Consider the following 11,619-nt stretch of genomic DNA (forward strand, 5'->3'; position numbering starts at 1 on the left):
AAAGCACCTGCTGAAAAATGTCGAAAAAACGGCTCTTCGTTTATTGGCTGTAACTTTCGATGGGTTGATCGCAGCGTATTAAGACTGCGCCCAATCGATTTCTCTCGCAAAATCACGTCCGAATAGTGCATGAAAGAATCAATTACAGCACTTTTCAAAATCGCTTGAATTTTCGAGAAAAATGCAAAGGGGTTAGCCTTACTTTTTTTTCGGCCGAAAAATTTTAGGTCTCAGATTTGATTTGTATGACCCTTTCCCGACTAATTGGACCACCAGGAACTCAGAAAACGCAGCGAAAAGAGCGTGAGATCAACAGGAGAGAAATGGCGAGCGAAAAAGCACCTGCTGAAAAATGTCGAAAAAACGGCCCTGCGTTTATTGGCTGTAACTTTCGATGCGTTGATCGCAGCGTATTAAGACTGCGCCCAATCGATTTCTCTCGCAAAATGACGTCCGAATAGTGCATGAAAGAATCATTTCCAGCACTTTTCAAAATCGCCTCAATTTTCGAGAAAAATGCAAAGGGGTTAGCCTTACTTTTTTTTCGGCCGAAAAATTTTAGGTCTCAGATTCGATTTGTATGACCCTTTCCCGACTAATTGGACCACCAGGAACTCAGAAAACGCAGCAAAAAGAGCGTGAGATCAACGGGAGAGAAATGGCGAGCGAAAAAGCACCTGCTGAAAAATGTTGAAAAAACAGCTCGTCGTTTATTGGCTGTAACTTTCGATGAGTTGATCGCAGCGTATTAAGACTGCGCCCAATCGATTTCTCTCGCAAAATGACGTCCGAATAGTGCATGAAAGAATCAGTTCCAGCACTTTTCAAAATCGCCTCAATTTTCGAGAAAAATGCAAAGGGGTTAGCCTTACTTTTTTTTCGGCCGAAAAATTTTAGGTCTCAGATTCGATTTGTATGACCCTTTCCCGACTAATTGGACCACCAGGAACTCAGAAAACGCAGCGAAAAGAGCGTGAGATCAACAGAAGAGAAATGGCGAGCGAAAAAGCACCTGCTGAAAAATGTCGAAAAAACGGCTCTGCGTTTATTGGCTGTAACTTTCGATGGGTTGATCGCAGCGTATTAAAACTGCGCCCAATCGATTTCTCTCGCAAAATTACGTCGGAATAGTGCCGGAGAGAATTTATTCCAGCACTTTTCAAAATCGTCAAAATTTTCGCTAAAAATACAAAGGGGTTAGCCTCACTTTTTTTTCATTTTACGACCAAAAATTTTTGGTCTCAGATTCGATTTGTATGACCCTTTCCTGACTAATTGGACCACCAGGAACTCAGAAAACGCAGCGAAAAGAGCGTGAGATCAACAGGAGAGAAATGGCGAGCGAAAAAGCACCTGCTGAAAAATGTCGAAAAAACGGCTCTTCGTTTATTGGCTGTAACTTTCGATGGGTTGATCGCAGCGTATTAAGACTGCGCCCAATCGATTTCTCTCGCAAAATCACGTCCGAATAGTGCATGAAAGAATCAATTACAGCACTTTTCAAAGTCGCTTAACTTTTCGAGAAAAATGCAAAGGGGTTAGCCTTACTTTTTTTTCGGCCGAAAAATTTTAGGTCTCAGATTTGATTTGTATGACCCTTTCCTGACTTATTGGACCACCAGGAACTCAGAAAACGCAGCAAAAAGAGCGTGAGATCAACAGGAGAGAAATGGCGAGCAAATAAGCACCTGCTGAAAAATGTCGAAAAAACAGCTTCTCGTTTATTGGCTGTAACTTTCGATGAGTTGATCGCAGCGTATTAAAACTGCGCCCAATCGATTTCTCTCGCAAAATTACGTCGGAATAGTGCATGAAAGAATCAATTACAGCACTTTTCAAAATCGTCAAAATTTTCGCCAAAAATACAAAGGGGTTAGCCTTACTTTTTTTTCATTTTACGACCAAAAATTTTTGGTCTCAGATTCGATTTGTATGACCCTTTCCTGACTAATTGGACCACCAGGAACTCAGAAAACGCAGCGAAAAGAGCGTGAGATCAACAGGAGAGAAATGGCGAGCGAAAAAGCACCTGCTGAAAAATGTCGAAAAAACGGCTCTTCGTTTATTGGCTGTAACTTTCGATGGGTTGATCGCAGCGTATTAAGACTGCGCCCAATCGATTTCTCTCGCAAAATCACGTCCGAATAGTGCATGAAAGAATCAATTACAGCACTTTTCAAAATCGCTTAAATTTTCGAGAAAAATGCAAAGGGGTTAGCCTTACTTTTTTTTCGGCCGAAAAATTTTAGGTCTCAGATTTGATTTGTATGACCCTTTCCCGACTAATTGGACCACCAGGAACTCAGAAAACGCAGCGAAAAGAGCGTGAGATCAACAGGAGAGAAATGGCGAGCGAAAAAGCACCTGCTGAAAAATGTCGAAAAAACGGCCCTGCGTTTATTGGCTGTAACTTTCGATGCGTTGATCGCAGCGTATTAAGACTGCGCCCAATCGATTTCTCTCGCAAAATGACGTCCGAATAGTGCATGAAAGAATCATTTCCAGCACTTTTCAAAATCGCCTCAATTTTCGAGAAAAATGCAAAGGGGTTAGCCTTACTTTTTTTTCGGCCGAAAAATTTTAGGTCTCAGATTCGATTTGTATGACCCTTTCCCGACTAATTGGACCACCAGGAACTCAGAAAACGCAGCAAAAAGAGCGTGAGATCAACGGGAGAGAAATGGCGAGCGAAAAAGCACCTGCTGAAAAATGTTGAAAAAACAGCTCGTCGTTTATTGGCTGTAACTTTCGATGAGTTGATCGCAGCGTATTAAGACTGCGCCCAATCGATTTCTCTCGCAAAATGACGTCCGAATAGTGCATGAAAGAATCAGTTCCAGCACTTTTCAAAATCGCCTCAATTTTCGAGAAAAATGCAAAGGGGTTAGCCTTACTTTTTTTTCGGCCGAAAAATTTTAGGTCTCAGATTCGATTTGTATGACCCTTTCCCGACTAATTGGACCACCAGGAACTCAGAAAACGCAGCGAAAAGAGCGTGAGATCAACAGAAGAGAAATGGCGAGCGAAAAAGCACCTGCTGAAAAATGTCGAAAAAACGGCTCTGCGTTTATTGGCTGTAACTTTCGATGGGTTGATCGCAGCGTATTAAAACTGCGCCCAATCGATTTCTCTCGCAAAATTACGTCGGAATAGTGCCGGAGAGAATGTATTCCAGCACTTTTCAAAATCGTCAAAATTTTCGCTAAAAATACAAAGGGGTTAGCCTTACTTTTTTTTCATTTTACGACCAAAAATTTTTGGTCTCAGATTCGATTTGTATGACCCTTTCCTGACTAATTGGACCACCAGGAACTCAGAAAACGCAGCGAAAAGAGCGTGAGATCAACAGGAGAGAAATGGCGAGCGAAAAAGCACCTGCTGAAAAATGTCGAAAAAACGGCTCTTCGTTTATTGGCTGTAACTTTCGATGGGTTGATCGCAGCGTATTAAGACTGCGCCCAATCGATTTCTCTCGCAAAATCACGTCCGAATAGTGCATGAAAGAATCAGTTCCAGCACTTTTCAAAATCACTTAAATTTTCGAGAAAAATGCAAAGGGGTTAGCCTTACTTTTTTTTCGGCCGAAAAATTTTAGGTCTCAGATTCGATTTGTATGACCCTTTCCCGACTAATTGGACCACCAGGAACTCAGAAAACGCAGCGAAAAGAGCGTGAGATCAACAGGAGAGAAATGGCGAGCGAAAAAGCACCTGCTGAAAAATGTCGAAAAAACGGCTCTGCGTTTATTGGCTGTAACTTTCGATGCGTTGATCGCAGCGTATTAAGACTGCGCCCAATCGATTTCTCTCGCAAAATCACGTCCGAATAGTGCATGAAAGAATCAATTACAGCACTTTTCAAAATCGCTTAAATTTTCGAGAAAAATGCAAAGGGGTTAGCCTTTCGGGGTCGTGGTTCGGGGGTGGAGGGGAGAGGAGGGGTGCAGGGCAACTTGGAATCTGGTGCCAGGATAGGTGAGACGCTAGGCGGTAGGGTGACGTTAGGGTCGTTCCGGCCTTGCCCCCTCTTCTTCTTCTTCTTCTTCTGCCTCTCTCTCTTCGTCCCCCGGCCCGGGGACGGCGGATGTGACGGTCGTGCCGGATCCATCTTCCCCCGGATCCGCAAGGGCAGGGCGCTCGTTATCGCGAACATCGAGCACCGAGTGGGGGTCTCCATTCGCTTGACAGCTCCGTTAAGCGGAGCTCTCGTCGTAGCGGCTACAGAAGATGCCCCACCAGCGGGCAGGGTCGTCCTTCGCAAGAGGACACTGAGCGTAGGATTCAGCGGGGGGGAGCCGGGAGGCGCAACTCCCGGATAGGCGTTGAAGTAAGGTCCGCGCGTAACCGCGAAGGTGCCGGGGGGATCCCTGAGGTTATGCCTCGCGCGGTTCCGGGGAGTCCCCCCTACTCGTACCAGAGTGGCCGCTGGTTTTTTAGTGGGTGCGAGTCCCACACTACCCTGAAGCTTCTTGCGCGAAGCTCCAGGGTGTGCATAAGGCATTTTTACCAGCGTTATCAAAAAAAAAAAAAAAAAGGGGTTAGCCTTACTTTTTTTTCGGCCGAAAAATTTTAGGTCTCAGATTCGATTTGTATGACCCTTTCCCGACTAATTGGACCACCAGGAACTCAGAAAACGCAGCAAAAAGAGCGTGAGATCAACGGGAGAGAAATGGCGAGCGAAAAAGCACCTGCTGAAAAATGTCGAAAAAACGGCTCTGCGTTTATTGGCTGTAACTTTCGATGGGTTGATCGCAGCGTATTAAGACTGCGCCCAATCGATTTCTCTCGCAAAATCACGTCTGAATAGTGCATGAAAGAATCAATTACAGCACTTTTCAAAATCGCTTAAATTTTCGAGAAAAATGCAAAGGGGTTAGCCTTACTTTTTTTTCGGCCGAAAAATTTTAGGTCTCAGATTTGATTTGTATGACCCTTTCCTGACTTATTGGACCACCAGGAACTCAGAAAACGCAGCAAAAAGAGCGTGAGATCAACGGGAGAGAAATGGCGAGCGAAAAAGCACCTGCTGAAAAATGTCGAAAAAACAGCTCGTCGTTTATTGGCTGTAACTTCCGATGAGTTGATCGCAGCGTATTAAAACTGCGCCCAATCGATTTCTCTCGCAAAATTACGTCGGAATAGTGCCGGAGAGAATTTATTCCAGCACTTTTCAAAATCGTCAAAATTTTCGCTAAAAATACAAAGGGGTTAGCCTTACTTTTTTTTCATTTTACGACCAAAAACTTTTGGTCTCAGATTCAATTTGTATGACCCTTTCCTGACTAATTGGACCACCAGGAACTCAGAAAACGCAGCGAAAAGAGCGTGAGATCAACAGGAGAGAAATGGCGAGCGAAAAAGCACCTGCTGAAAAATGTCGAAAAAACGGCTCTTCGTTTATTGGCTGTAACTTTCGATGGGTTGATCGCAGCGTATTAAGACTGCGCCCAATCGATTTCTCTCGCAAAATCACGTCCGAATAGTGCATGAAAGAATCAGTTCCAGCACTTTTCAAAATCACTTAAATTTTCGAGAAAAATGCAAAGGGGTTAGCCTTACTTTTTTTTCGGCCGAAAAATTTTATGTCTCAGATTCGATTTGTATGACCCTTTCCCGACTAATTGGACCACCAGGAACTCAGAAAACGCAGCGAAAAGAGCGTGAGATCAACAGGAGAGAAATGGCGAGCGAAAAAGCACCTGCTGAAAAATGTCGAAAAAACGGCTCTGCGTTTATTGGCTGTAACTTTCGATGCGTTGATCGCAGCGTATTAAGACTGCGCCCAATCGATTTCTCTCGCAAAATGACGTCCGAATAGTGCATGAAAGAATCAGTTCCAGCACTTTTCAAAATCGCCTCAATTTTCGAGAAAAATGCAAAGGGGTTAGCCTTACTTTTTTTTCGGCCGAAAAATTTTAGGTCTCAGATTTGATTTGTATGACACTTTCCTGACTTATTGGACCACCAGGAACTCAGAAAACGCAGCAAAAAGAGCGTGAGATCAACGGGAGAGAAATGGCGAGCGAAAAAGCACCTGCTGAAAAATGTCGAAAAAACAGCTCGTCGTTTATTGGCTGTAACTTCCGATGAGTTGATCGCAGCGTATTAAAACTGCGCCCAATCGATTTCTCTCGCAAAATTACGTCGGAATAGTGCCGGAGAGAATTTATTCCAGCACTTTTCAAAATCGTCAAAATTTTCGCTAAAAATACAAAGGGGTTAGCCTTACTTTTTTTTCATTTTACGACCAAAAATTTTTGGTCTCAGATTCGATTTGTATGACCCTTTCCTGACTAATTGGACCACCAGGAACTCAGAAAACGCAGCGAAAAGAGCGTGAGATCAACAGGAGAGAAATGGCGAGCGAAAAAGCACCTGCTGAAAAATGTCGAAAAAACGGCTCTTCGTTTATTGGCTGTAACTTTCGATGGGTTGATCGCAGCGTATTAAGACTGCGCCCAATCGATTTCTCTCGCAAAATCACGTCCGAATAGTGCATGAAAGAATCAGTTCCCGCACTTTTCAAAATCACTTAAATTTTCGAGAAAAATGCAAAGGGGTTAGCCTTACTTTTTTTTCGGCCGAAAAATTTTAGGTCTCAGATTTGATTTGTATGACCCTTTCCTGACTTATTGGACCACCAGGAACTCAGAAAACGCAGCAAAAAGAGCGTGAGATCAACAGGAGAGAAATGGCGAGCAAATAAGCACCTGCTGAAAAATGTCGAAAAAACAGCTTCTCGTTTATTGGCTGTAACTTTCGATGCGTTGATCGCAGCGTATTAAGACTGCGCCCAATCGATTTCTCTCGCAAAATCACGTCCGAATAGTGCATGAAAGAATCAATTACAGCACTTTTCAAAATCGCTTAAATTTTCGAGAAAAATGCAAAGGGGTTAGCCTTACTTTTTTTTCGGCCGAAAAATTTTAGGTCTCAGATTCGATTTGTATGACCCTTTCCTGACTAATTGGACCACCAGGAACTCAGAAAACGCAGCGAAAAGAGCGTGAGATCATCAGGAGAGAAATGGCGAGCAAATAAGCACCTGCTGAAAAATGTCGAAAAAACAGCTTCTCGTTTATTGGCTGTAACTTTCGATGCGTTGATCGCAGCGTATTGGGACTGCGCCCAATCGATTTCTCTCGCAAAACTACGTTGGAATAGTGCATTAAAGAATTTAATTCAGCACTTTTCAAAATCGTGAAAATTTTCGCTTAAAATGGAAAGGGGTTGGATTTAGATTTAGATTTAGTTTTATTGTAACCTTTAGCCGTATTTATACATTTGTGTTTTCATGTGAATTGTCCCTGCATGAGTGTGAACTCGTTCGCAGGGTTATGAGGTGTTTCTATATGCAATTTTTTGTGTGCCTAAGTGTGGTGTGTGATGTGTATTCTATCCTCATATATTATATTACATAACAAGTTGTGTCTTAGTAGGTAGGTGTATCATTTCTTCATTTTTCCATCCTTTTTCCTTTCTAGGTTTTCTCCGGTCTCTGTTTCTTCCATCATTGTTCCATTTCGTGCTTTTCATGTTTTATATACAATGCTTTGTTAGTTCTTCATATTGTGTTTTCCCTGTCTGTAGTAGCCATGGTGTTACCGATTTTTTGGAGGAATACATTGTAATTTTTTTAATTTCTGATGGTAGTTTGTTGTATACTTCATTTGCAATATATTCTTCCATTTGTTGTCCATGTTTGGTGTGTGCTTTTGCAATTTCCAGCTTTCCCATTTCTTCTGCTCTTGTGTGGTAGGAATGTTGTCGTTGCCTTAACGCTATCTCATTCGGGTTTTTATGAAGTCTGATCATTATGTCTTTAAGATACTGCTGCCTGGGGTCGAGGATTTTGTTTTCCATGTAGAGTTGTTCTGTAGGATAATCTTTTGGTTTATGTAGCGCAATTTTTATTATTGCTTTCTGTGCTTGTTGGAGTGGTTGAATTGCTTTTTGATAGGCGCTACCCCACGCTGTGATTCCATATTGTACGATCGAGTGTACTAGAGCGAAGTATATTGCTCTTATCGTGTGTGTGTTGACGATGTGGCTCAGGTTGTACAGAGGATGCATCAGTTTTCTTAATTTTTTAACAGTGAAGTTGATGTGCTCCTTCCATTTTAGCTGCTCATCTTTTATTATCCCTAAGTATTTTTAAGATCAATTTCTCGCATCTGCATGGTTCTGTGTCATGATGACATGTATGAAGTATTATATGCATATTTAATATTTGAAGTTTTTCGTTTGGTGTTGTTTTAAATGTTGTCTATGTAGTTTTGTTAGTATTCAGTGTTAAACGGTGGTGTTTGAGATGGTCTTGTATTGTCTTTAGGTCTTTTGTCGCTGTGTAGTAGGTTTCTTGCCAAGTGTTCTTCACTGTTATTAGTGCCGCGTCGTCCGCATAAGCAATTATTGTTGATTGGAGGTCCAGGGAGATAATATCATTGATATAGATATTGAAGAGTACAGCTGAGAGAATAGTTCCTTGTGGTATTCCGCAGACTATCTTGGTTTGATCACTGTATATGTTTCCTATTTTTTTTTTTTTTGCTCCTCTTTGTTAGGTAGCTCCGAAACCATTTTTGCGCTGTTCCTCGTATTCCTATTGCCTCGAATTTGTTGCGTAGTTGTTCGTGTGGTATAGTATCGAAGGCTTTAGCGAGGTCCAGGTAAGTTGCTATTACTTTCGTGCCATTATCAGTACTGCTTTGTATGCATGTTATTAGTCGGTGTATAGCGTCTTGTGTACTTTTGCCAGGCTGAAATCCATATTGATTTGGAGAGAGAATTTGGTGCTTTGTTAAATAATTTTGTAGTTCGTTTGTCATTACCTTTTCTAGAATTTTCGCCATACTGTTTGTTACTGATATGGGTCGATAGTTTTTTGGTTCTTCTGTATCTCCAGCTTTATGTATGGGTGTTAGCCTTACTTTTTTTTCATTTTTCGACCAAAAAATTTTGGTCTCAGATTCGATTTGTATGACCCGTTCCTGACTAATTGGACCTCCAGGAACCCAGAAAGCGCAGCGAAAAGAGCGTAGGATCAACAGAAAAGAAACTAAGAAGGAAACTGCACCTGCTGAAAAATGCGGAAAATACAGGTTCTCGTTTTTCGGCTCTAACTTTTGATGCGTTCATCGCAGCGTATTGCGACGGCGCCCAATCGATTTCTCTCGCAAAATTACTTCGGCATAGTGCCAGAAAGAATTTATTTCAGTACTTTTCAAAATCACCTCAATTTTCGCCCAAAATACAAAGGGGTTAGCCTTACTTTTTTTTCATTTTTCGACCAAAAAATTTTTGGTCTCAGATTCGATTGGTATGACCCGTTTCTGACTAATTGGGCCTCCAGGAACCCAGAAAACGCAGCAAAAAGAGCGTAGGATCAACAGGAAAGAAATTAAGAAGGAAACTGCACCTGCTAAAAAATTCCGAAAATACAGGTTCTCGTTTTTTGGCTCTAACTTTTCATGCGTTGATCGCAGCGTATCGGGACTGCGCACAATTGATTTCTCTCGCGAAAGTACGCCGGCATAGTGCATGAACGAATTTATTCCAGCACTTTTCAGAATCGCGAAAATTTTTGACAAAAATGCAAAGGGGTTAGCCCTACGATTGGATGAAGAATATACAGACAGTTGCCCTTATGGGCTTTGATGTGACAACCGCAAATTGCTCTGTGAGATGTTTCAACGGTAGAGTTGAGAACTTATTGCAGAACATCAGAGAGTTTTCGATTTCGATATGATGCTGGCTGCATTCACCTTCTGAGTAACACAGTCTTTGCAATGGTAAGCCCAAGCTAGTACTTGGCCTGAGTGTACTTACCGACTTGTCGGCGATACAAGAAATAAATAATGAGAATAAATATCTTTCAAAATTCTTAGCAAAACAGTGATTTAATTAAAGTATAGGTACCCGAGAGATGAATGTACACATAGGTCATGAATAAAAATAGATCAGATGTAATAATCATTCAGAGACCAAAAAGTATAAATGTATATGCGGTCCATGTACGACATTGAAATGTATGATTCATTTATGATTAATATGTGATGCATACTATAAAGTTTATAATTTTCTAGGAAACATACTAGATTACCCACTATAATCGGCTGTAATATGACAATAAAAGAATTGTTCGTTTCGATATGGGATTTAATTCGACACGCAGTCTATATATTCCATAATATTAGTATTTAGAATTAGGAGTAGGAATAGGAGTGGGATCAGGAGTAGGAGTAGGAGTAAGATTGGAGTAGAAGTAGGAGTAGGATTAGGAGTAGGATCAGGAGTTGGAGTAAGATTGGAGTGGAAGTAGTAATAAGATTAAAGTAGAAGTAGAAGTAGGAGTAGGAGTAGGAGTAGGAGTAGAATTAGGAGTATAGGAGGAGGGTAGGGGCAGGAAGGCTAGGGGAGTGTAGGGTAGGGTAGAGTAGGGTAGGGTAGGGTAGGGTAACGTAGGGTGTTGGGTAGGGTTGGTTAGGGTAGGTCCCCACCACCCCGACACCTTAACACCCCAACACCCCAACACTACACCAACCCAACACCCCAGACTACCTTACCACCTTCATTCACCTACGACGATCTCCATCCTTCTTGTCCACCTCGTCCTCCTCCTCCCTCTCCTTGTCCTCCTTCTCGTTCTCGACCACCTCCGTTTACCTTCTACCACCGCCAACTAGCTCCAACGACCTCCAACCAGTTCAAATCACCTTCAGCTCCCTCCAACCACTGCCAACCACCTCCAACAACCACCGATAACCACCTCGGGTTATACCTTGAACAATAATAAATAGTTTCAGTATAAGAACACTTCAAAAATATTGTGTAAGGATTGATATAAATAATTAATTAATAGATATGTAATAAATTTCATCAGCGCATTTGCAGCTACTGAATATGTGCTCGCGCGAAAAATGAATTGAAATAATTCATTGCAAACGTGACAAGTTTGAAATATTTTAGATGAAATATAATTACAATTGCCATCAAATATTTTAAAAATGTTTTACTCGTCGAGCACAAATCCTCGTCCTCCTCCTCGTCCACCGCCAACCACGCCAACCACGTCCAACAACCACCGATAACCACCTCGCGTTATACCTTGAACAATAATGAATAGTTTCAGTATAAGAACACTTCAAAAATATTGTGTAAGGATTATTATACCTAATTAATTAATTAATAATGTAATCAATTTTATTAGCGCATTGACAGCTACTGAATTTGGGCTTGCGCGAAAAATGAATTGAAATAATTTATGGTAAACATGAAACAGGAACCCCGGAGCGCTTGTCCTGAAAGTCAAGCTCCACCAGGTAGCGAACCTGGAGCGCAGGAACCACGGAGCGCTTGTCCTGGAAGTCACGTTTCACCAGGTAGCGTACCTTGAGCGCAAAAACCACGGAACGCCTGTTCTGGAAGTCAAGCTTCACCAGGTGCGTACCTGGAGCGCAGGAACCACGGATCGCTTGTCCTGGAAGTCAAGCTCCACCAAGTAGCGAACCTGGAGCGCAGGAACCACGGAGCGCTTGTCCTGGAAGTCACGTTTCATCAGGTAGCGTACCTTGAGCGCAAAAACCACGGAGCGCCTGTTCTGGAAGTCAATCTTCACCAG

At 42.1% G+C, this 11,619-nt stretch overlaps 2 long non-coding RNA genes across 2 annotated transcripts; both read right to left on the reverse strand.

Moving 5' to 3' along the window:
• Positions 1 to 7,475: 7,475 nt before the first annotated feature.
• LOC124305883 (uncharacterized) lies at positions 7,476 to 9,073 on the reverse strand. Its single transcript, XR_006908466.1, has 2 exons — positions 8,831 to 9,073; positions 7,476 to 8,758 (listed from the first exon to the last, which is right to left on the reverse strand). It is a non-coding gene; the product is annotated as an uncharacterized LOC124305883 (long non-coding RNA).
• Positions 9,074 to 9,264: 191 nt separating this feature from the next.
• Positions 9,265 to 11,597, reverse strand: LOC124305884 (uncharacterized). The gene is made up of 3 exons (XR_006908467.1): positions 11,390 to 11,597; positions 11,015 to 11,105; positions 9,265 to 10,779 (listed from the first exon to the last, which is right to left on the reverse strand). It is a non-coding gene; the product is annotated as an uncharacterized LOC124305884 (long non-coding RNA).
• Between the last annotated feature and the right edge of the window lie 22 nt (positions 11,598 to 11,619).

Source organism: Neodiprion virginianus, chromosome 5 (assembly GCF_021901495.1).
Source record: "Neodiprion virginianus isolate iyNeoVirg1 chromosome 5, iyNeoVirg1.1, whole genome shotgun sequence".
In the NCBI taxonomy this organism is placed as follows: domain Eukaryota; kingdom Metazoa; phylum Arthropoda; class Insecta; order Hymenoptera; family Diprionidae; genus Neodiprion; species Neodiprion virginianus.